Below are 23,741 nucleotides of genomic sequence, written 5' to 3'. Positions count from 1 at the left end.
TTACCCGCAGGTGACGGGACGTGAGGAGGGGAAATCACATCTGGGTTTATATTTTCCGAAAACGGAGACGGAAAATCGCAAAGATCATCCCGTCGAAATACAACATTTGACTGAAGATCCGTCAGCCATATTCCATCCAGACCTGCCGTTCAAGGAAGCCTGATAAGTCCATCAGGGGAAAACACAGAGAGAGAGAAGAAATGCAGACAGAGATAGAGAAGCACGCAAAGAAAATAATAGTATAAATCTCCACATTCGGTGATTAAGCTGAATTTAAGGTGCAGCTTAAATTAAACCCCATATCGTGAAATCTTATAAGCAAACATTTGGCTGGATTATCTCTTTATCTCTGAGAGAAGCAGTGCCTGGTCATTACAGCGGTTATTTATTTGAGCATTTCGCACTATGAGTGTGAGTTGGTTTCGAACGCCCAGTGAATTTTGAAGTCCATGCCTTGCCTCATTCGCTCAGTTAACCCACAGGTACCGCGCGGCTGTAAAAACAGGCTGCACAGGAGCTTTGCAGACTGCGTATTCAAGACATATATCCAACGCTACACGTGAAACCTGCAGCTGTGTGTACATTAGCGGTTCAGTGGTGGAACCCTCGCCTGCCGGTGGGAAACCAGGGGTTTGGTTCCAGGCCAATGCAGCATCCTTTATCTTTTCATTCTGCACACATGAGATCGCCTGAATTGTGATAAATTCACGTGCCGGCTTCAATCTGTAAAACTTCTTGAAAGATTATCTTCATTTCGTCTCTGTGTGTTACGTGGACAAACACTCTGCATTCTGTCCTCTGGTGCTCAAACATGCTCTGCTGGAGATAAGTCAAACCTGCCTTCTGCACCGCTGAAAAGATGTGAGAAACCAATTGGTGATTTTGATTAAAAATGGGGACACAACGGGGTTCATCCGGTTTGAACCAGTGAAACTCCCTGAGCGAGAATCAGACCCAAAGGCAACGGAGACGTTCAGCCAGGGTAAAATTCCGCTCCCATATACCCGATCCGCCATCCTTTCAGAACGCTCTGTCCATCCAATCTCGCTTTCTTGGACCATGTACGATGTAGAGCAATATCAGGTTCTACACCAATTATTTCATATCAACAATATTAGTCTCTCTTTATCAAATTCGTTTTGAATGTACGACTTGTAATATCAAGTAACACTTAACAGAATGAACTGCGCTGAAACGACATTATCGTCTGTCTCGGTATCGTCACAATATACACTCGACCGGAAGTAAACTTTACTCAAATTGCTACTTTCATTCACTATGAGAGCGAAGAGACGTAAGTGGACATTTGCAGTTAATAGATGTACCAGCATTGGTGGTTCAGTGGTAGAATTCTCGCTTCCCACGCGAGGGACTCGGGTTCGATTCCCGGCCAATGCAGGATCGCTTTGTTTTCTGCAACTTGGGAACTGGCAACGGCCATTTTGCCCCTCGAGACTGTTCCGCAATTCAATGAGATTATGGCTGATCTGTGACCAACATCCAGAAAACCGCCTGAGCAACATACACCTTAATTCCTTTGGTTCACAAAAACCTGTCAAACTCAGGTTTAAAATTAACAATTAAGCTCGCATCAACTGCTGTTTGCGACAGAGAGTTCCAAACTTCTACCTCCCTTTTCTTGTGGAAGTGTTTCCCAACTTCACTCCTGCAATTGCTGACTCTAATATTGATGCTTTGTCCCCTCGTCCCAGGCACCCAACGAGCAGAAATAGTTTCTCTCTATCTACCCCAACAATTCCCTTAATATCTTGAAAACTTCGATAAAATCAGCCCTTAACCTCCCAAATTCCAGGGTAAACAACCCTAGTTTGTGTAATCTCTCGTCGGAATTTAACCCTTGGAGTCCAGGTATCATTCTAGTAAATCTACACTGCACTCCCTCCACAGCCAATATATCCTCCCTCAGGTGCGGTGCCCAGAACTGAACACAGTACTCCAGGTGTGATCTAACCAGAGCTTTGAATAGCTGTAGCATAATGTCTATTCTCTAGTATTCTATTCCTCTAAATATAAAGGCCAGCATTACATTAACCTTTTTGATTATTTTCTGCACCTGTCCATGACATTCTAATGACTATGTAGCTGCACCCCGAAGTCCCTTTGGACCAGTTTCCTGCATTTCATCATTTAGAAAGTATTCTGAAATATTATCTTTAGGTCCAAAGTGGATGACCTCACACTGGACTAAATTGAAATCCATTTGTCACAGTTTTGCCCATTCATTTATTATATTAATGTCTCTCTGTAATATTGTTCTTCCATCTGCACTGCGTACAATGCTGCCCATCTTGGTGTTATCTGCTAATTTGGATATGTGGCTTTCTATCCTGTCATCTAATATCAATGAGGCCGCCTGAAGGTAAATTCACATCGAGCTTCAATCTCCTCATCAGCTTGAGACATTTATTTACTTCACATGTGTTTCGCCTTGGAAAGTTCCGTACTCTCTCCTCTGGATCTTAAAATTGCTCTGGATATAATTCAATTCGACCAACAGCAACACTGAAATGGTATCAGAAGCCAATTGGTGACTTTTCACAAAAAGCCTTGTGGTTGTAAGGGTCGTCGTGGATTCGAACCCGGCATCATTCGTATCATTAATCATTAAAATCTCCAAAGTGAGAATCATACCCCGAGAACAACAAACCACTGTAGCTGACGTCGTGCAGCCAGTATAAATATCCGCTGTCTCCCACAGCCGATCAGCCATCTTTCAGACCGCTTCTGTCCATCCCATCTCGTTTTCTATTCAGGTGTACAGCAATATCAACTTGCACACTAACTATTTCCAGTCACCAATATTAGTCTCCCTTTATCAAATGGTTTTGACTGTACGACCTGTATTATCAAGTAAGACGTTTCACAATTAGTTGTTCTGAAACTACCTTGCTTGGGAGGATACTGAGAGGTGTAGATGAACAGAGGGATCTTGGAGTGTATATCCACAGATCCCTGAAGGTAGATGGACAGGTAGATAAGGTGGTTAAAAGGCATGCAGGATACTTTCCTTAATTAGCCGAGGCATAGACTGTAACAGCAGTGAGGTTATGCTGGAACTGTATATAACATTAGTTAGGCCACAACTTGAGTACTGCGTGCAGTTGTGGTCATCACATGACAGGAAAGATGTGATTGCACTGGAGACTCGTGACTCCCCAAAACCTTTCTAACATCTACAAGGCATAAGTCAGGAGTGTGATGGAATGCTCTCCACTTGCCTGGATGAGTGCAGCTCCAACAACACTCAAGAGGCTCGACACAACCCAGGAAAAAGCAGCCCACTTGATTGGCACCTCATCCACCACCCTAAACATTCACTCCCTTCACCACCAGCGCACCGTGGCTGCAGTGTGTACCATCCACAAGATGCACTTCCCAAACCCGCGACCTCTCCCACCTGGAAGGATAAGTGCTGAAGGCGCATATGAACACCACAACCTGCACGCCCCCCTTCAAATCACACATCATCGTTACTTGGAAATATATCGCCGTTCCTTCATCGTCGCTGGGTCAAAATCCTGGAACTCCCGACCTCGCAGCACTGTGGGAGAACCTTCACCACACGGAGAGCAGCGGTTCAAGAAGGCGGATCACCACCATCTTCTCAAGGGCAATTAGGATTGGGCAATCAGTGCTGGCCTTTCCACCGACGCTGAAATCCCATGAATGATTTAAAAAATGTTAGGATTTCCTTCAGTCTGAAACAGAATGTTGCTGGTTGATTAATGGCGATTAAAACGAGTATTCATCTTTTTACAGAGTTTAATGATTTTTGCTAAATTAATACAATAAACTATTATGTAAAAGTTAATTCCCTGAACGGGAATCTGACCCGGCTCTCGCACTGAGAGCATTTGCAGACGGCATGTATCTCCTGAGTTAAGCCGATATGCATTTACACAGTTGACTTTTCGTTGTCTATTAATTATCACGTTCGTCTAACACACTAAATAACCCTGGTTCGAAACCGAGCGGAAATATTTTGAAAATGTGATCCACTAACATTTAATAAATATAAATAAAGCAAGAATTCACTCTGTAGTTAAATATGAATAAAATACAGCACCTCATGGAACCTCTGCACAGTTCTACACAAACTCAAGCATTACAGAGATACCGACAGTGTCTCTCCCTCACTCCCTTTTCCTGCCCTAACGGTGCAGAAAGCCCCTCTCAAAGCTGCAAATTGCGACTGTTTTCAGTTGATTTGTGAGAGATCATTAAAGAATCCTGCAGCGCTGCCTCGGTTAATACCTACAGTTCTAAACAGCACTGCATCCATCAGTTTTTCGATTTCGATGTTCCCCAGCTCCCGGATTGAGTGAGGCCATGACAGCGATAACATTCAGGCCGCCTGTCCGGCCCCGCTCTCTCCAATCACACGTTGCTGGCGGAAAGCAGCGAATGCCGCCGAAGAAAGCGCATTTCTGTCCATCCCTGGGAAATAAGATACCACCGAAGCTTTGACAGCACATCGCAGCATCGCCTGTCCCGCAGTTGTTGCTCCGCTGCAAAGACAGAATTTGCCAGCTGTTTCAAAATTTACAGCCTGAACCAGACTTTGAACCTTCAGATCATTATCGGTTTTAAAAGTCCGATGTTCTCCCGACTGAGCTACCCGGACTCGCGATTTGAAAAGTTTCCATTATGCAGATTCCTGTGCTCGGAATTATCCCTCGTTGACGTCGAACCATGATGAGGATCCCTTTTTGAAAATTCTCAGTGACGTGTTGAGGAGAATCCTTGTTTCTGTTGAACATGATGTGAGAAACGTGGAGAGCGAACTCGTGAGGTTACAATTCTTCTTGTTTGTGCCAAATGTCCTGTCATTCGTTCGCACCAATTAAAATAACACTTTACCCAATGGCTCAAAAGCTGAACTTGTCCCACACGGGAGTTGGAAAAAACCTCACGAACTTTCAGCGTATTAACATCTGTAAACTGAATAATTTCATCCGTTACACAGTGACACCAGGCAGCAGATTTCCCTTCCAAATTTTCCCCACACGAAACTTCCAACCGATGAATATCCGCTAAACGAAAGGAAGAATTGTTTGTTTGGTTCTTTAGATTTAAAGATCTGGTACCGGCCCCTTTGCCATATCAGCTGCCGCTAATGGTCCCCTCTCCCCCTGGAAACAAGTAAACTCACACCTGCTATTGCAAGACGGGAGGCCAGAGGAACCCAAGTGCTCACGTGGGAACACTAAGAAGTAGATGCGTTATGGAACATACCAGTTGTACCTTGAACTCCGGTCAAAATGTTCCACTGTTCTAGGTGAAGCTAAAACTCACAACCTGGGCAGTTTTGGAGCATCGTAAGAGTACAGCACGCTGACCGTTTGCGCCACAAGAGCAGCGCACAATCGGTAACATCTGTGCTCCCGTCAAACAGCTTCATTTTCCGACTCCCAATTCTCGCTTTGTGATCTTTCTCCAATTTCTCCAAGAAGCCTCCAATCAAGATGCGCTTCGATAAATATCCGCAGTGACCGTTAAAAGTCGAGGAATCTGAAACAAAACCCCAGAAGATAAGAACTTTTATTTATATTATTATTAACTAAAGGACAATTTTTGATGGTACTTTAAGGAGGATTTGGATAAAGTGTGAAATGAAACTGAGAAACTCTCTCTGAGCTGTCGTTGATTGAAGAGATGGGAGTTATTTCATTTGAAAACCGAGGCTCGGAACTTTCTGATGGAGATGTGTGACAGAAGATTGTGGTTAGTGGCAGTTGTCCAGGCGATCTGGAGGAGAGGGAGAAAGGTCAAAGTCACAGCCGTGACAGCTCAAGTGCTCTGCTTATCTGTAATATTTTAAAAGTAATGTACAGTACAGGGCAAACCGATTTAGTATCGGTTATCAAAAATACTGAAGGATACAGGTTCAAAGGGGGATTTGTGAAAAGGGAACGGATTTAACCGCCAGACCGTAATCATTCCACATGAATCTGAAGCGTCTTGAAAAAAACGGCAGCGCGAACTGTGATGTTCGTGTCATCACTTCAAAGACCCTCCAATTACCGACAGTATCTTTGAACGAGTTGTGCAACAAAACCGCGATTGAAGCCGCTTTGCATTTGTCAAACGTGTAGGTGACGATATTGGCGTTAATAAGGGTCGATTTCAATTATTTGAAATCTCACCATACCTCTTGACCCGAAAATCGACTATAAAATCGGGTTTTTCCTGTAAGTCGTGAATTGAAGGGAAAGCCGCATCAAACAGATCAGAGAAATGAAGAGCAGAAAATGTGGATGAAATTTGCACGAGTGAAAATCCCTGTTTTTCGGAAGACTCTGACCCCAGTGGTGGAGAGGATTGATATTTCGAGCTGTTATTCACCAGCCTTAACTTCAGTAATTTCCTGTTTGCTGACAATGAGATGAGACGAAATGAACAGGTCTAACGAGCCGGTCTGTAACACAGGACAATGATTCAGTACAGCTCGTTACCCAGTAACCGGGCTCCGTTATAGCCGCTCCTGTCAGCAACACACAAAGATAAATAGTAAATCGGAAACAGAAACAGTTAAAATAGAACACTTTATATCAATCACCATTTTTCCCCTCTTCCCGGCTTTTAAAACAATCGGTTTCACAGTTTGTCAAACCGAAAACAGCCTCTGCTATTTGCTGATCGAGAATTTCAGTGGAAATTGGGACCGTCACTTAGTATCGGAACAAATATACCCGCTGAGGTTTCGGGGTTGTTACTGGTTTATTTATATCAGTGAGTGACTGGTTTTAAACTAGGTGAGGATCTAAACCTGAGGTAAGAGCGTGGGATAGACAAGAGATTCGTCAATGTATCAAGTTAAATTACACTGATTCCACCAACACTGGACATCACATCCCTTAAACATTGTTACCTGTTACTATATAAAACTGGTGAGGGTGGAAATGGGAAATAACTGAAGAAAACCTTCATTGTATCCAACTTATTATTATTATACAAACAATGCACAGCCTATCCCATAAAACAGACTCAATGTAAAACCAGTCGCCAGTTCCAGAGCCGCTGTGCCTGTTATGTGATTTGCATCCGATTCTGACTGACTTAGCATCAGACGCGCTCCCGTCCACAGTAAACGGACGGGGCCGGATCCATAAGAGAAAAATGAGGACCGACATCCGCATAACCTGTCTTCATAATTTAACCATTTTAGCCCCGGTATCATTCTGGTCATTCGGCGCTGAACCCACTCCAAGGCCAATATTTCCTTCCTGATGTGTGGTGCCCAGAGCTGAATGCAGTACTTTAAATGGGGTCTCAGCAGAGATTTCTATCTGTAACCTTCTCCCCCCCCGCCCCCTTGAATACCAGCTTCCTTGAGATAAAGGTCAACATGCCATGAGACATTTAAATTAATTTTTCTACCATTCCATTGGCTATGAGCGATTTCTGTACTTGGACCCCTAAACCTCTCTGCTCCTCCACAGTTCCTAGCTTATCACCATTTAGAGAATACTCTGATCTATCTTGCTTCAGTCCAAAGTAGATGAACTCACACTTCTCCATATTGAAAGGTTGAACAGACTGGAACTCTTCTGTATAGAAAAGAGAAGGCTGAGGGGTGACCTGATACAGGACTTTAAGATTATGCAAGGGTTTGATAGGTTAGACGTAGATAAGGTGTTTGCATTTGTGGAGGTGGGGACTCCAAATCATTGGGGCAAATAATATAAGGTAGTCACTATTTAATTCAACATGACATTCAAGAGGAACACATTTACCCAGAGAGTAGTTAGAATGTGCAATTCGCTCCCACAAAGAGTAGTTTAGGCGAATAGCATGGATTCGTTTACAGCGAAGCTAGAAAAACAAATGGGGGAGAAAGGAATATAAGGGTTTGCTCATAGGGTTAGATGAAGAGGGGTTGGCGGAGGCGTGTTTGCAGCATGAACACCGGCAGTGTCTAGTTGGGCCGAATTGCCTGTTTCCGTGATGTACATTCTCTGTAATTCTATGTTACTCCATCTGCCACAGTTTTGCCAACTCACTTAATCTATCAGTTTCCATTGGCAACTTTATGCTTCCATCTACACGACTCACTGTGACACCTATCTTGGTGTCAGCGACACACGTGGATATACGGCTCTCTATTCCTTTGTCTACATCATTTATATGCAGGGTCTCTGTATCCCACCTTCTAACCAACTCCCTACCAATTTCATTAGGGTGCCTTAAATTCTACGCACCGTCATTGTCGTTAACAGTCTCTTATATGGTACCTTATCGAATACCTCTGGAAGTCAATATCATATAACAACCATGGACACTCCATTATCTACCACGTTAGTTACATCTTCATAAAGTTCAACTAGTTTTGTTAGACTTGAATTACCCTTTACAAATCCATGCTGGCTCTCTCTGATCAATTCATGTTTATCCAAGTGCTCAATCTTTCTTTCCCTGATAACGGATACTGGCAACTTCCCCGCAACGGATGTCAGACTAATGGGACTATAATTTCCAACATCATCTCTGCTATCCATCCCAAATAATGGAGTGACATTGAAATTGTTTCCATCAAAGGAACAATTCCTGAATCAAGAGAGTTTGAACGATCATGACTAAAGCATGTACAATTTCCTCACCTAGTCCTCTCAGTCCCCTGGGATGGTCACCATCTGGTCCTGGAGATTTGTCTATCTTTAATCTAATTATTTTCTCCATTGCCATTATTGTACTTATACTGAATCCCCTTAATTTATTTACAGTTTTCCTCATATCTCTGATATGATATCCTCATTTATTTCTGTGAAGAACGAAGCAAAGTAAATATTTAGCAACTCTACATTTCATGATTTTCAATTACAATATCACCTCCATCTGTCTTTAAGCGGCCCACATTACTCTAAGCCTCCCTTCTTTCACTTAATATACTGGTAAAAATCTTGACTGTTGTCCTCATTTTCCAACAGGATTTTCTCCTTTTCCCTGTTTGGACCTCTTACGGTTTTTAGTTTTCAGCACCGCAATAAACAATACTTTGCTGTAAAGTTCGTCTCGATAGTTCTTCACTTTCAGAGCGAGAATTGTCTAAACTGGTAATTTATTTAATGTAACAAACATAAGTACACATACTCATCCGTATATCAACGCATTGATGGACACACAAAGATGAACGCAACGAGATATGCAGGCAGCATCGGGATGCACAGGTGAACGGACAAGCGAAACAGACAAAGATGAAACGGTCTGAACCCCAAACAGACAGTGACGGATCGCTGATAGATATTAGTGAGAGGAGTGGGGGGTCAGTTGTTATGAATGGGCGCTGTGGCTTAGTTGGTTAAAGCATCTGTCTTGTAAACAGGAGATCCTGGGCTCAACTCCCAGCAGTGCCTTGCATAACTAGTTACTTTTAACTAATTTGTGGAATGAAGCGACAAAATGACACTTTGGAATTGGTATTTGTTCAGGTTTGAGGAGGAAACGGATATCAAATTGACTCTTCGAAAACGCCCTTTCATTGTTCAGTCAGACCTCTCATAGAATGTGTCTGCAACGGGTTAACTGAAAGACACGTTCTTGTTTCTGGGGTCAGGGTGGAATTCACGATTTGAGGTTCACACGCGGAAGTAGTCCTAATTTGGACCGAGACTTTTGATCTAGACCTGCGGTGAAAATCTTTGCAAAGAGGAAAATTAAGTCCTCAAATCACTCAACCTGAATCTTCAGACCCCGATTAAATATATCCCAGGCTGTTAACAGAAGCAAGGAAGGAATTAACGGAGGCTCTGACCATAGTTTTCCAATCCTCCCTGGTTACAGGTGATATGCCGAAGGATTGGTGGACTGCGAAAGTTGTACTGTTGTATAAGTGCAGGTCAAAGGCTGGATATTCTGCGCCAAGCGACTCACCTTCTAATTCCCTGAAGCCGTTCAACCATCGACAAGGCGCAAGTTGAGTGAGTTGGAGTTTCATGTGATGGTCATCGACCTGAAACGTTAGCTCTGTCTCCATGTATAAAGACCTGCTGAGGAAAAACACATTTGCAGTTTTTGTTTCAGTATTTTCATTTTGAATAAAGGGGCTTTCGCGTATCTTCGCATGCGACGAGGTGGCCGAGAGGTTAAGGTGATGGACTGCTAATCCATTGTGCTCTGCACGCGTGCGTTCGAATCCCATCCTCGTCGTCATTGTGTTTAAGTTTTGTTTCTCTCATTCAGTCCACCCAGTTGGTCTGGTTGAAGTCCCGTCCTTCTCGAAACGGCAGACGGAGGGTTTTGCATTGTTTGCTGAAATGAGCAACAGTTCCTTCCAAGAAGGTGTTGAGATTGTAAAGTCGCGAAGTATCAGATTGTACATTGGTGTCATTGTAAAAAGAGTAAATCTTATGGTCAACATAAGAGAAAATTATGTACCATAATTATGATTTATGTCCGGATCATTCCGTGTCTGTGTCTGTTTAAAAGGGACGTCCTGGAAGTCCCGGATTATTTCGTATCTGTGTCTGTTTAAAAGGGGTGTGCTGTAATTCCCGGATCATTCTGTGTGCGTTGTACCCGATTTTCTTGATACCTTTTTCCTTCTGAACTGAAATGACGATCCTCTTTCGAGAAGAAGGTTCACCGCCTGTTTCGGGCAACTGGTGGGAAAAATATCAAAAACTGATGAGACCAAGTTCATTCTGCTGGGCATCCATTGCAATCTCCGCACTCTATCCCCCATTCAGACCCACCCCCGCCTGGACATTATAATCTGCGATATTCATAAGGGAATGGAGAAGCCGAATATCACCGTTATAATTTTCTTGGTTGCTCAACAATGAATAGCTTCAATCGCAATGATTCAGAAGGTAATCATAGAATCATAGAATCTTACAGCACAGAAGGAGGCCATTCGGCCGTCGTGCCAGTGTCGGCTTTTTCGAAGACTTGTCCAAATTAGACCCACACCCCAGATTATTCCCCATAACCCTGCAAATTAGTCCTCTTCAATTATGTCCAATTGCCTCTTGAGCGACCCTATGGAATCTGCTTCCACCATCCTTTCAGGAAGTCCGTTCCTGATCTTAACAACCCTCTGTGTGAAAAAAATTCTCCTCAATTCCCCTCTAGTTCTTTTGCCAATTATTTTAAATCTATGACCTCTGTTTACCGACCCACTTGTCAGAGGAAACAGTTTCTCCCGACTTGCTCTTTCAAAACCCCTCATTATTTTGAATATCTCTATTAGGTCTCCCGTTAACCATCTCTGCTGTAAGGAGAATAATCCCAGCTTCACCAATCTCTCCAAATAACTGAAGTCCCTCATCACTGGTATCATTCAGGTCAACCTGTTCTGAATCCTCTTCAATGCCTTTTTATCCTAAAGTGTGTTGCCCAGATCTGTAAAATATACTTCAGCTGAGGCCTAACCACTGATTTGTAAGGATTAGTATGATTTCCTTTTTTTTGTATTCAATGCCCCTGTCTACAAAGCCACGTATCTCATACGCTTTCTTAACCGCCTTATCAACTTGCCCTGTTTTATGAATATAAACCCCCAGGTCCCTCTGCTCTTGGAACCCCCCATAAATTGTTCCGTTTAGATTATACTGCCTCTCCATGTTCTTCTGCCAAAAATGCATCACTTCACACTGATCGGCGTTAAATCTGTCACGTGACCGCCCATTTCATCAGTCTGTCCATGTCCTCCTGAAGTCTGCCATTATCTTGCTCATTATTTACTACGTTGCCAAGTTTTGTATCATCCGCAAACTTCGAAATTGTACTCCCTTTTCCCACATCCAAATCATTGAAATATAACAAGAAAAGCAATAGTCCTAATACCGACCACTGGGGGATTCCACTGCATATTTCTCACCAGTCAGAAAAACATCCGTTCACCACTAATCTCTTCCTCCTATCACTTAGCCAATTACTTGCCCACGTTACCACCGGCCCTTTAATCCCACGTGCTTCTAGTTTTCGAATAAGTCTGTTATGTGTTAATTTCTAAAATGTGTCCTGAAAATAACTGTAACCCAGTAATTTTATTGTTAACCAATGAGAATACAGATATTTAGACCGAGTGATAGATCGGGTTCATTCCCATTACCCGAAGGTGACGGGACCCGAGCAGGGGAAATCCCATCTGGGTTTATATTTTCCGAAAACGGAGACGGAAAATAGCAAAACTCATCCCGTCGAAATCCAACAATTGGACGAAGAACCGATAGACTTTTCCCATCCCGGATTTCCAGACCTGGCTGTTGAAGGAAGCCTGATAAGTCCATTAGGGAGCAACACCGAAAGTGAAGAAACACAGACAGAGATAGAGAGATACATGCAAAGAAAAATAGTATAAATCTCCAATTCTGTGATTGAGCAGAATTTAAGCTGCAGCTTAAAGGAAATTCGTCGTATGTCGTGAAATCTTAGACGTGTACATAGGGCTGGATTATAAATTTATTTCTGAAAAAAGTAAACACTGCCTGGTAACTACAGCTCTTATTTATTTAACCATTTCACAGTGGCGGTGTGAGCCGATTTCGAACCCCCAGTGAATTTCAAGGCCATGCTTGACCCACTCGTTTGGTCACCCACAGGTAGCACGCGGCTGTCGAGCAGACTGCGCAGGCTTATCACAGGAACTTTTTCAAACTGCATGTTCCAGACACGTATCCAACGCTACACGTGCAGCCGACAGCCGTGTGTGCATTGGTGGCTCAGTGTGGAATCCTCGCCTGCCGGCGGGAAACCAGGGGTTGGTTCCAGGCCAATGCAGCTTCCTTCACCTTTTTGTATTCTGTACCCATGAGATCGCCTGAATTGGGATAAATTCATGTTCCGGGTTCAATCTGTACAACTTCTTGAAAGATTATCTTCATTTCGTCCACGTGTGTTTCGTGAAAAAACCCTCTGCATTCTGTCCTCTGGTGCTCAAACAAGCTCTGCTGGAGATTAGTCAAACCTGCCTTTTACATCGCTGAAAAGATGTGAGAAGCTAATTGGCGATTTCTGACCAAAAACGGGGACACAACGGGGCTCATCCGGGATTTGAGCCAGTAAAACTCCCTGAGCGGGAATCAGACACAAAGATCAACTGGCAACAGAGCCGTGCAGCCCCTGTAAAATTTCGCTGCCACGCTGCCGATCCGCCATCCATTCAGCACACTATGGCCATCCAATCTCGCTTTCTTGTACGATATACGATGTAGAGCAATATCAGGTTCTAATTATTTCATATCAACAATATTAGTCTCTCTTTATCAAATTTGTTTTGAATGTACGACTTGTATTATCAAGTAACACTTTACAGAATGAATTACTCTGAAACGACATTGTCGTTTACACTCGACCATAAGTAAACTTTACTCAAATTGCTGCTTTCATTCACTATGAGAGTGAAGAGCCATGAATGTGGAGACATTAGCTACGAATTTATCAGCTGGATTGTACCTTTCCTTTTCCTGCTGTCTCAATCTTTTTTTTCTTTACCCTTCTCTGTTATTGTTGCAAGTTAGATCAGCCATCGCCGTTCAAGGAAGCCTGAGAAGTCCATTGGGGACAACACAGAGAGACAAGAGACGGAGACGTGGAGAGATGGAGAGATGCAGGCAAAGAAAATAAAGAGTATAAATGTCAGGTTTTGCAAACTAGCAGAATTTAAGTTACAGATTGGGAGAGATTCCTTCTTGGGTCTTGAAATCTTGCAAGAGAAGATTGGACACAAGTTAAAAGCACCGGCCTCGCTGTAGAATCTCTCATTCTGGGAGGGAGATAAATGCGGTCAATTAACTCCAATTAATCTATTTCAGCACTGAAGGGATCTTTAAACAGTAGCTCTGCGAGCAGAATTCAAACCTGGGCAGGAAAACCTCAATTGAATTTTGAGTCCAACGCTTTAAACACTCGGCCACCGCAGCTGTAAACGGCATGTTCATTCAGATCGGATTCCAAATGGACACATGCTGCTGTTACAAACGCGCGCATTGATGGTGCTTGGGGTCGAATTCTTACTTGTTACACTGGAGACCTTGGTTCGATCCCCGATACAATGCAGGATCATTCTGGAACAATGAGGAACTGAAGAGCAAAAGTATACGATTTCGCCCCTCGAGCCTTATGCGCAATTCAGTGAGATCCTGGTTGACATGTAACTTAACTGCATATTATCGCCTTAGCCCCATGTCCCTTAATGCCTTTGGTTAACAAAAATCTATCAATTTCAGTTTTAAAATTAACAATTGAGCTCGCATCAACTGCCGTTTGTGGAAGAGAATTCCAAACTTCTCCCTCCCTTTGCTTGCAGAGGTGTTTCCCAACTTCACTCCTGAAAGTCCTGACCCCAATATTTAGGCTGCGTCCCCGAGTCCGAGACACGCTAACGGGCGGAAATCTTTTTTTTTTCTATTTACCCCATCAGTTCCCCTTAATATTTTGAAATGTTCGATCAAATCAGCACTTAATCGACTGAATTCGAGGCAAACCCGAGTTTATGTAATCTCTCCGCGTAATTTAAACTGTGGAGTCCAGGCAACATTCTAGTAAATAGACGCTGCACTCCCTTCATAGCCAATATATCCTTCCTAATGTGCGTTGCCCAGAACTGAAGGCAATACTCCAGGTGTGGTCCAACCAGAGCTTTGTATAACTGTATCATAATGCCTATACCCTTGAATCTAGTCCTCTGGATATAAAGACCAACATTCCATTTACCTTTTTGATTATTTTTTGTACCTGTCCATGACATTTTAATGATGTATGTTCATGGACCCCAAAGTCTTTTTGGACCTCCACTGTTTCGAGCTTTTCACCATTTAGAAAGTACTCTGATTTATCCTTTTAGGTCCAAAGTGGATGACCTCACACTTGACGAAATTCATATCGATTTGCCACAATTTTGCACATTCATTTATCATATTAATGCCTCTCTGTAATTTTATGCTTTCATCTGCACTGCTTACAATGCTGCCCATCTTGGTGTCATCGGCAAACTTGGATATGTGGCTTTCTATCCCGTCATCTAATATCCGCCTGAATTGGGAAAAATCCAAATTCAGTTTCAATCTCCTCATCATCTTGAGACATTTTATTTGCTTCATGTGTATTGCGTCGACGAAACTTCGGCATTCAGTCCACGAGAGCTCAAACATCCTCCGGATATATTTCAGTTCCACCAACAGCAAAACTGAAAAGATGTGAGAAGACAATTGGTGACTTTTCACTAAAAGGAGAAACACATGCGGGCTCGTCCGGGACTTGAACCCGGGACCTCTCGCATATCACTCAATGAAACTCCCTAAGCGAGAATCATACCCCTAGACCAACGAGCCGCTGTTACTTTAGCTGTGCAGCCAGTGTAAAAGTTGGTTGCGTCTCACAGCCGATCGACCATCCTTTCAGACCACTTCGATCCATTCAATCTCGTTTTCTGTTCGGGTGGACAGCAATATCAAGTTGTGCACCAACTATTTCCATTCACCAATATTAGTCTCCCTTTACCAAATTGCTTTCAAGTGCACGACTTGAGTTATCAAGTAAGACGTTTCAGAATTAGTTGCTCTTAAAATACATTGCTTGTGAGGATACTCAGAGTCGTATCGATTTCTGGCACGCTCTGTTCCCTTTGCATTGCAACCTACACATAGAATTGAATCATAGAAAGCTTACAGCACGGAATGAGGCCATTTGCGCCATCGAGTCCGTGCGAGATCTCTGCAAGAGCAATCCAGCTAGAACCACTCCCCTGCCTTTCCCCGAAGCCCTGCATTTTGTTTCCTTTCAAGTAATTATCGAGCTCCCCTTTGAAGGCCATGATTGAATCTGCCTCTGACGATCCGGATTCTTTCCCCTCAGTCTGGTTCAGTAATAACTGAAGTCGAATACATTTTAAAGTTCAGCACAACTTTAAAAGCAGGGTTCTTAGTCTGCAGCATTGATTTGGACTCCTGATAGAGTCCCTCTATGCTGGCAGAGCAAGAACAAAAACATACAGAAATCCACACGTTTTTATACAAATCAATAGGGTTGGAACATACTTAACGAGGGTCAACACCAATCATAAGCCGGGCATAGGTTGCCATGTGAGGTTACATTATTTCCGGTCAATCATAAATCGTCCATGTGCTGATCATGCTGCTGTTCGACATCAAAGGGGATACTTCCTCACTTTCCAACTTGGAATGTTCTTCCCTGTCCCTTCTGTTCCTTATCTCCCAACCTGGAATGTCTTTCAACTTTGGCTAAGCTCGTGACCTATATTGATCTGCCATAAACATGGAGACATTCAGACCAGTCCTTGACTCACATCAAAGACCTATCATTGATAAGACAATGCAGGCCTGCTGACGACACAAACATATGGCCCAGCAGGAGGCCAGGCCACCTGTACCAATCTCAGTTACTAACTCATTAACCCTTTCTAACCATTTTGCATTCTGCTTCTTTGCCACGTAGGCATCTTAATATTTTACCGAAAACTGACCACGTAGGGATTCTCACCTCCATCACACCCTCGGGCAGTGCATTCGAGATCCGAACCTCTCGCTGTGTAAAAAAGTTTTTCCTCATGTCACCTTTGGTTATTTTTCCAATCACTTTAAATCCATGTCCTCTGGTTCTTGACCCTTCCGCCAATGGGAACAGTTTCTCTCCATCTTCCATGCCTAGATCCTTCATGATTTTGAATACCTCTATCAAATCTCGACAAAACCGTCTCTGTTCCAAGGAGAACAACCTCAGATTCTCCGGTCTATCCACGTAAGTAAAGTCCCTTATCCCTGGAATTATGATAGTATTTTTTTTCTGCACCCCCTCGAAGGCCTTCACATCTTTCCTGAAGTGCGGTGTCCAGAACCCCACACAAAGTTTCAGTTGTGTTCGAACCAGTGTGTTATAAAGTTTCATCCTGACTTCTATACTTTTATACTTTTGTACTCTATGCATCTATTTCTAAAGCCCAAGATGCCGTATGCTTTTTAACCGCTTTCTCAACCTGCCCTGCCACATTCAACGATTTGTACACATAAACCCCTCTTTGTTCCTCTACCGCTTTTACATTTGTGCCCTGGAGTTTATTTTGCCTCTCCTCGTTTTTCCGACCGAAATGTATCACTTCGCATTTTTTTGCGTTAAATTTCATCTGCCCCGTCTCCGCCCATGCCACCAGCCTGTCTATATCCTTTGAAGTCTATCACTATCCTTATCACTGTTTACTACCCTTCCAAGTTTTGTTTCATCTGCAAATTTTGAAATTGTGCTCTGTGCACTCGAGTCCAAGTCATTAATATATATCAAGAAAAGCAGTGGTCCCAGCACTGATCCCTCGGGAACACCACTGTACACCTCTCTCCAGTTCGAAAAACAACAGTTCACCAGTAATCTGTTTCCTTCTGTTCGTCAATTCTGCATTTATGTTGTTTCTGCCCCGTTTATTCCATGGGCCGCAATCTTGATGAGAAGCCCACCATGCGGCACTTCAGCAAACACCTTTTGAAAGTCCTTATACACCACATCAACTAAATTGCCCTCATCTATCCTCTCTGTTACCTCATCAAAAAACTCTAACAGGTCAGTTAACCACGATTTGCCTTTAACAAATCCGTGCTGCCTTTCCCTAATCAATCCACCCTCGTCCAAGTGGCTGTTAATTCTGTCCCGGGTTATCGTTTCTGAACGTTTCCCCACCACTGAGGTTAAACTGACTGGCCTATAATTGCTGGGTTTAGCCGTACAACCTTTTTTGGACAAGGGTGTAACCTTTGCAATTTTCCAGTCCTCTGGCACCACCCACATATCTAAGGATGTTGGTAGATTATGACCAGTACCTCCGCAATTTCCACCCTTACTTCCCTCAGCAACTGAGCATGCATTCCATCCGGACCGGGAGGCTTATCTACTTTAAGTACAGCCAGCCGTTCAAGTGCCTCTTCCTTATCAATTTTTAGACCATCCAGTATCTCAACGATAACTTCCTTTGCTGAGACTCTGGCAGCAGCTTCTTGGTAAAGATAAATGCAAAGTACTCATTTGGTACCCAGGCCATCCCCTCTGCCTCCATGAGTCGACCTCCTTTTTCGTACCGAATCGGCCTCACCCCTCCTCTGACTACCCGTTTACTGTTTGCATGCCTGTCGAAGTCTTTTGGATTCCCTTTTATGTTGGCCGTCAGTCTATAGTCATATTTCTCTTTGCCTCTCATTTCCTTTTTCACTTCTCCTCTGAACTCCCTAAATTCGGCCTGGTGAATTAACGCATAAAAAAAGTCAGCATTTCTTTCAGCCGGAAACAGAAAGTAACTGGTTGATCAATGGCGATTTGAACAAGTATTCGTCTTTTTTACAGAGTTGAATGAGTTTTGCGAAATTAATACAGTGAACTAATACAGTAAAGTTGAATTCCTGATCGGGAACCGCCTCAGACGGCGCATTACTGCCCATCCCTGGGAAACAAGATACTATCGAAACTTTGACAACACATCTCAGGTCCCCCTACAAAGTCACAGCTTGCCAGCTGTTCCGAAATTTGGAGCCTGGACAGGGAGTTAAACGCTGGACCTTGAGCTCACTGCCCACTTTAAAAGTCTGATACTCTACCGACTGAGCTACCCAGGCTCGATACTACATAAGCTCCCATCGTACATATTCATGGGAGGTCTCTGAATTATCCCTGCAGTTGTCGAACGAGGGTGAGGTCCGTTTGATAAAATTCTCAGTAACGTGTTGAGGAGAATCCTTGTTTCTGTTGAACAAGATGTAAGAAACATGGACAGTGAACTCGTGAGTTTACAATTCTTCTTGTTTGTGCCAAATGTCGTGTCATTCGTTAGGAGCAATTAAAATAGCACTTTACCCAGCGGCTCAAAAGCTGAACTTGTCCCACACGGGAGTTGGAAAAGGCCTCTCGACCTTTCAGCGTATTAACATCTGTGAGTTGAATAATTTCACCCGTGAAACAGTGAAACCAGGCAGCATATTTCTCTTCCAAATTTTCCCAACACGAAACTTCCAACCGATGAATATCGGTTTAAAGAAAAGAAGAATTGTGTGTTTGGTTCTTTAGATTTAAAGATCTTGTACCGGCCCCTTTGCCATATGAGCTGCCGCTAAAAGCCCCCTCTCCCCATGTGAACAAGTAAACTGGCACTTGCTATTGAAAGACGGTAGGCCAGAGGAACCCAAATTCCCACATGGGAAAACTAAGAAGTCGATTGTTGACCTCCATACGTTTGTTCCACAAGAGCGTATTGTAAAAACGACTGGTTGTTAACAAGTTGCGTTATGGAAGATACCATTTCTACCTTGAACTCCGATCAAAATGTTCGGAGTAAAAGGTTTGGTTGTTTTAGAAGACGCTCGAACTCACAACCTGGTCATTTCTGGAGCCCATACTGCTATAAATAAGTAACGCACGCTTAACAATTGTGCAACACGAGAGCAGCGAACAACCGACAGCATCAGCGCTCCTGCCAAACAGCTTTATTTTCGGTCTCTCAATTATTATGATGTGGTGATGCCGGTGATGGACTGGGGTTGACAATTCTAAACAATTTTACAACACCAAGTTATAGTCCAATAAATTTATTTTAAATTCCAAATTTAAAATAAATTTGTTGGACTATAACTTGGTGTTGTAAAATTGTTCTCAATTATCACTTCGAGATCTTTCTCAAACACAAGCCTCCAATCAGGATGCGCTTCGTTAAATAACAATTCCTAAATCAAGAGAGTTTTGATCGATCATGACTAAAGCATGTACAATTTCGTCACCTGTTCCATTTCATCCCCTGGGGTGGAAACCATCAGCTCCTGGAGATTTGTCTATCTTTCGCCTCCTCATTTTCTCCATTGCCATCATTTTACTTGGACTGAATCCCCTTGATTTATTAACAGTTTTCCTCGTGTCTCTGGTATGTTAGCGTCATCCATTTCTGTGACGACCGATGCAAAGTAAAAATTTAGCAACTATGCCATTTCCTGATTTCCAATTACAATATCACCTCCATCTGTCTTTCAGCAGCCCACATTACTCTCAGCCTCCCTTCTTTCTCTTAATATACTCGTAAAAACCTTGAGAGTTGTCCTCATTTCCCCTCATAAGTTTGTCTCCTTTTCCCTTTTTGCTCCTCTTACGATTTTTTTAGTTTCAGCACCACAATAAACAACACTCCGCTGTAAAGTTCGGCTCAATAGTTCTCCAATGTCAGAGCGAGAATTGTCTGAAGCCCTGATTTATTTAATGTCACAAATACAATCACACATAATCATCCATGTATCAACGCACTGAAGGATACACAAAGATAAACTCAGCGAGCAATGCAGTCAGTGTCGGGATGCACAGGTGAACGGACAAGCGAAATGGACAGAGACAAAACGGCCTGAACCCCCAACATTGAAGTGTCGCTGATAGATATTAGTGAGGAGGTGGGGCACCATGTCATCAATTGGTGCTATGGCTTAGTTGGTTAAAGCATCTGTCTGGTAAACAGGAGATCCTGGGTTCAACTCCCAGCAGTGCCTTGTGCAGCTCGTTATTTTACCTAATTTATGGACTAAAGCGACAAAATAACAATGTGGTGTTCGGATTTGTTCAGGTTTCAGGAGGAAACGGATAACAGAATGACTGTTCAAAAACGCCCTTTCATTCCACAGACAGACCTCTCAGAGAATGTGTCTGTAACACGTTAATTTCAGGACACGTTCTTGTTTCTAGGCTCGTTGGGATCGGGGTATAATTCACGATTTGAGGTTCAAAGCCGGAAGACATCCTAATTTGGACCAAGACTTGTGATCTTGACCTGCGGGACAAACGTTTGCAAAGAGGAAAAAGAAGTCCTCAAATCGCTCGACCTGAATCTGCAGACCCAGATGAAATATATCCCAGGATGTTAACAGAAGCAAGGAATGAAATAGCGGAGGCTCTGACCATCATTTTCCAATCCACCCTGGCAAAAGGTGTCGTGCAGGAGGATTTGATGATTGCTAACGTTGTACCATTGTTGAAAAAGGGAGACAGGGATCGATCGAGTAAATACAGGCCAGTCGGCCTGAACTCGAGCTGAAGTATGAATCGTCATTTAGAAAGGCACGGATTAATCAAGGACAGTCAGCGTGGATTTGTTGAGGGATGGTCGTTTGAATTGAATTATTTGAGGAGGTATCAAGGAGGATCGATGAGGGTAGCGCGATTGATGTAGTCAACATGGATTTTAACGAGGCTTTTGACAAAGTCCGACAGGGCAGATTTGTCAAAAATGTAAAAGCCCATTGGATCCAAAGGACATTGGCAAGTTGAATCCAAAATTGGCTGAGTAGCAGGAAGCAAGCGGTTGTGCAGCATAGCTACCCGTGGTGCCAGGAAGTTGGCTGCTGCTGCCTTCCCCTGATAAGTCATCCCCCACAACAGCATCCAAAGTGGCATATCTGTTTGAGAGGGGGATGGCCACAGGGGACCCCTGCACTACCTGCCTGCACCTCTTACTCTTCCTGGTGGTCACTCATTCACTTCCTGCCTGTATACCCTTTACCTGCGGTGTGACCAACTCGCTAAACGTGCTATCCACGAGTTTCTCTGCATCGCGAATGCTCCACAGTGAGTCCACCCGCAGCTCCAGCTCCGAGATACGATCGGTCAGTAGCTGCAGGTGGACACACTTCCCGCACACATGGTCGGCAGGGACACTGGTAGTGTCCATGACTTCCCACATCTTGCAGGAGGAGCATATCACGGGTGCGAGGTCTGCTGCCATGATTTGCCTTAGCTGAGTTACCCCTTTTAAATTACGTTGAAATTAGAAAATGTTAACTATACTAGGGACCTAGGTTCACTAAAAAAAAACACTATCTGCTATAAAACCTGCAGATCTTCCCTTTCTTATCACTTTACTTACAGTAAAATGGTAGAAATACTCACCTGAACCTACTCACCAATCAGCTGCCTCCCCTGTGCCGCGTCACTTTCTGACTGGTGACGTCACCCCGAACTCTGCCGCTGGTCTCAGAGTCTCGCTCTCAGAGTAAGCTCTGGTCTCACTCTCTCCGCGCTGTTTATATCCCCGCTCTGGTCTCACTCTCTCCGCGCTGTTTATATCCCCGCTCCGGTCTCACTCTCTCCGCGCTGTTTATATCTCCGCTCTGGTCTCACTCTCTCCGCGCTGTTTATATCCCCGCTCTGGTCTCACTCTCTCCGCGCTGTTTATATCCCCGCTCTGGTCTCCCTCTCTCCGCGCTGTTTATATCCCCGCTCTGGTCTCACTCTCTCCGCGCTGTTTATATCCCCGCTCTGGTCTCACTCTCTCCGCGCTGTTTATATCCCCGCTCTGGTCTCGCTCTCTCTGCGCTGTTTATATCCCCGCTCTGGTCTCGCTCTCTCCCCGCTGTTTATATCCCCGCTCTGGTCTCACTCTCTCCGCGCTGTTTATATCCCCGCTCCGGTCTCACTCTCTCCGCGCTGTTTATATGCCCGCTCTGGTCTCGCTCTCTCCGCGCTGTTTATATCCCCGCTCTGGTCTCACTCTCTCCGCGCTGTTTATATCCCCGCTCTGGTCTCGCTCTCTCCGCGCTGTTTATATCCCCGCTCTGGTCTCGCTCTCTCCGCACTGTTTATATCCCCGCTCTGGTCTCGCTCTCTCCGCACTGTTTATATCTCCGCTCTGGTCTCGCTCTCTCCGCGCTGTTTATATCTCCGCTCTGGTCTCACTCTCTCCGCACTGTTTATATCCCCGCTCTGGTCTCGCTCTCTCCGCGCTGTTTATATCCCCGCTCTGGTCTCGCTCTCTCCCGCCGCTCACCGACTGGACTCTCGCTCTCTCCGCGCTGTTTATATCCCCGCTCTGGTCTCGCTCTCTCCCGCCGCTCACCGACTGAACTCTCGCTCTCTCCGCGCTGTTTATATCCCCGCTCTGGTCTCGCTCTCTCCCGCCGCTCACCGACTGGACTCTCGCTCTCTCCGCGCTGTTTTTATCCCCGCTCTGGTCTCGCTCTCTCCCGCCGCTCACCGACTGGACTCTCGCTCTCTCCGCGCTGTTTATATCCCCGCTCTGGTCTCGCTCTCTCCCGCCGCTCACCGACTGGACTCTCGCTCTCTCCGCGCTGTTTATATCCCCGCTCTGGTCTCGCTCTCTCCGCACTGTTTATATCCCCGCTCTGGTCTCGCTCTCTCCGCACTGTTTATATCTCCGCTCTGGTCTCGCTCTCTCCGCGCTGTTTATATCTCCGCTCTGGTCTCACTCTCTCCACACTGTTTATATCCCCGCTCTGGTCTCGCTCTCTCCGCGCTGTTTATATCCCCGCTCTGGTCTCGCTCTCTCCCGCCGCTCACCGACTGGACTCTCGCTCTCTCCGCGCTGTTTATATCCCCGCTCTGGTCTCGCTCTCTCCCGCCGCTCACCGACTGAACTCTCGCTCTCTCCGCGCTGTTTATATCCCCGCTCTGGTCTCGCTCTCTCCCGCCGCTCACCGACTGGACTCTCGCTCTCTCCGCGCTGTTTTTATCCCCGCTCTGGTCTCGCTCTCTCCCGCCGCTCACCGACTGGACTCTCGCTCTCTCCGCGCTGTTTTTATCCCCGCTCTGGTCTCGCTCTCTCCCGCCGCTCACCGACTGGACTCTCGCTCTCTCCGCGCTGTTTATATCCCCGCTCTGGTCTCGCTCTCTCCCGCCGCTCACCGACTGGACTCTCGCTCTCTCCGCGCTGTTTATATCTCCGCTCTGGTCTCGCTCTCTTCCGCCGCTCACCGACTGGACTCTCGCTCTCTCCGCGCTGTTTATATCTCCGCTCTGGTCTC

The 23,741-nt window shown here is 44.6% G+C and overlaps 5 non-coding genes across 5 annotated transcripts; 4 read left to right on the top strand and 1 right to left on the bottom strand.

Moving 5' to 3' along the window:
* The first annotated feature begins 1,327 nt into the window (after positions 1–1,327).
* trnag-ccc (transfer RNA glycine (anticodon CCC)) lies at positions 1,328–1,398 on the top strand. The gene has a single exon. It is a non-coding gene; the product is annotated as a tRNA-Gly (tRNA).
* A 7,902-nt stretch (positions 1,399–9,300) lies between these two features.
* On the top strand, positions 9,301–9,374 carry trnat-ugu (transfer RNA threonine (anticodon UGU)). The gene has a single exon. It is a non-coding gene; the product is annotated as a tRNA-Thr (tRNA).
* Positions 9,375–10,085: 711 nt separating this feature from the next.
* On the top strand, positions 10,086–10,167 carry trnas-gcu (transfer RNA serine (anticodon GCU)). Its single transcript has one exon. It is a non-coding gene; the product is annotated as a tRNA-Ser (tRNA).
* A 5,037-nt stretch (positions 10,168–15,204) lies between these two features.
* trnap-agg (transfer RNA proline (anticodon AGG)) lies at positions 15,205–15,293 on the bottom strand. Its single transcript is given in 2 exon segments — positions 15,205–15,240; positions 15,258–15,293. It is a non-coding gene; the product is annotated as a tRNA-Pro (tRNA).
* A 5,110-nt stretch (positions 15,294–20,403) lies between these two features.
* trnat-ggu (transfer RNA threonine (anticodon GGU)) lies at positions 20,404–20,477 on the top strand. Its single transcript has one exon. It is a non-coding gene; the product is annotated as a tRNA-Thr (tRNA).
* The last annotated feature ends 3,264 nt before the right edge of the window (positions 20,478–23,741 follow it).

Source organism: Heptranchias perlo, chromosome 20 (genome assembly GCF_035084215.1).
Source record: "Heptranchias perlo isolate sHepPer1 chromosome 20, sHepPer1.hap1, whole genome shotgun sequence".
In the NCBI taxonomy this organism is placed as follows: Eukaryota; Metazoa; Chordata; class Chondrichthyes; order Hexanchiformes; family Hexanchidae; genus Heptranchias; species Heptranchias perlo.
The sequence above is the reverse complement of the archived record's forward strand: the minus strand, read 5'-3'. Positions and strand labels throughout refer to the sequence as shown.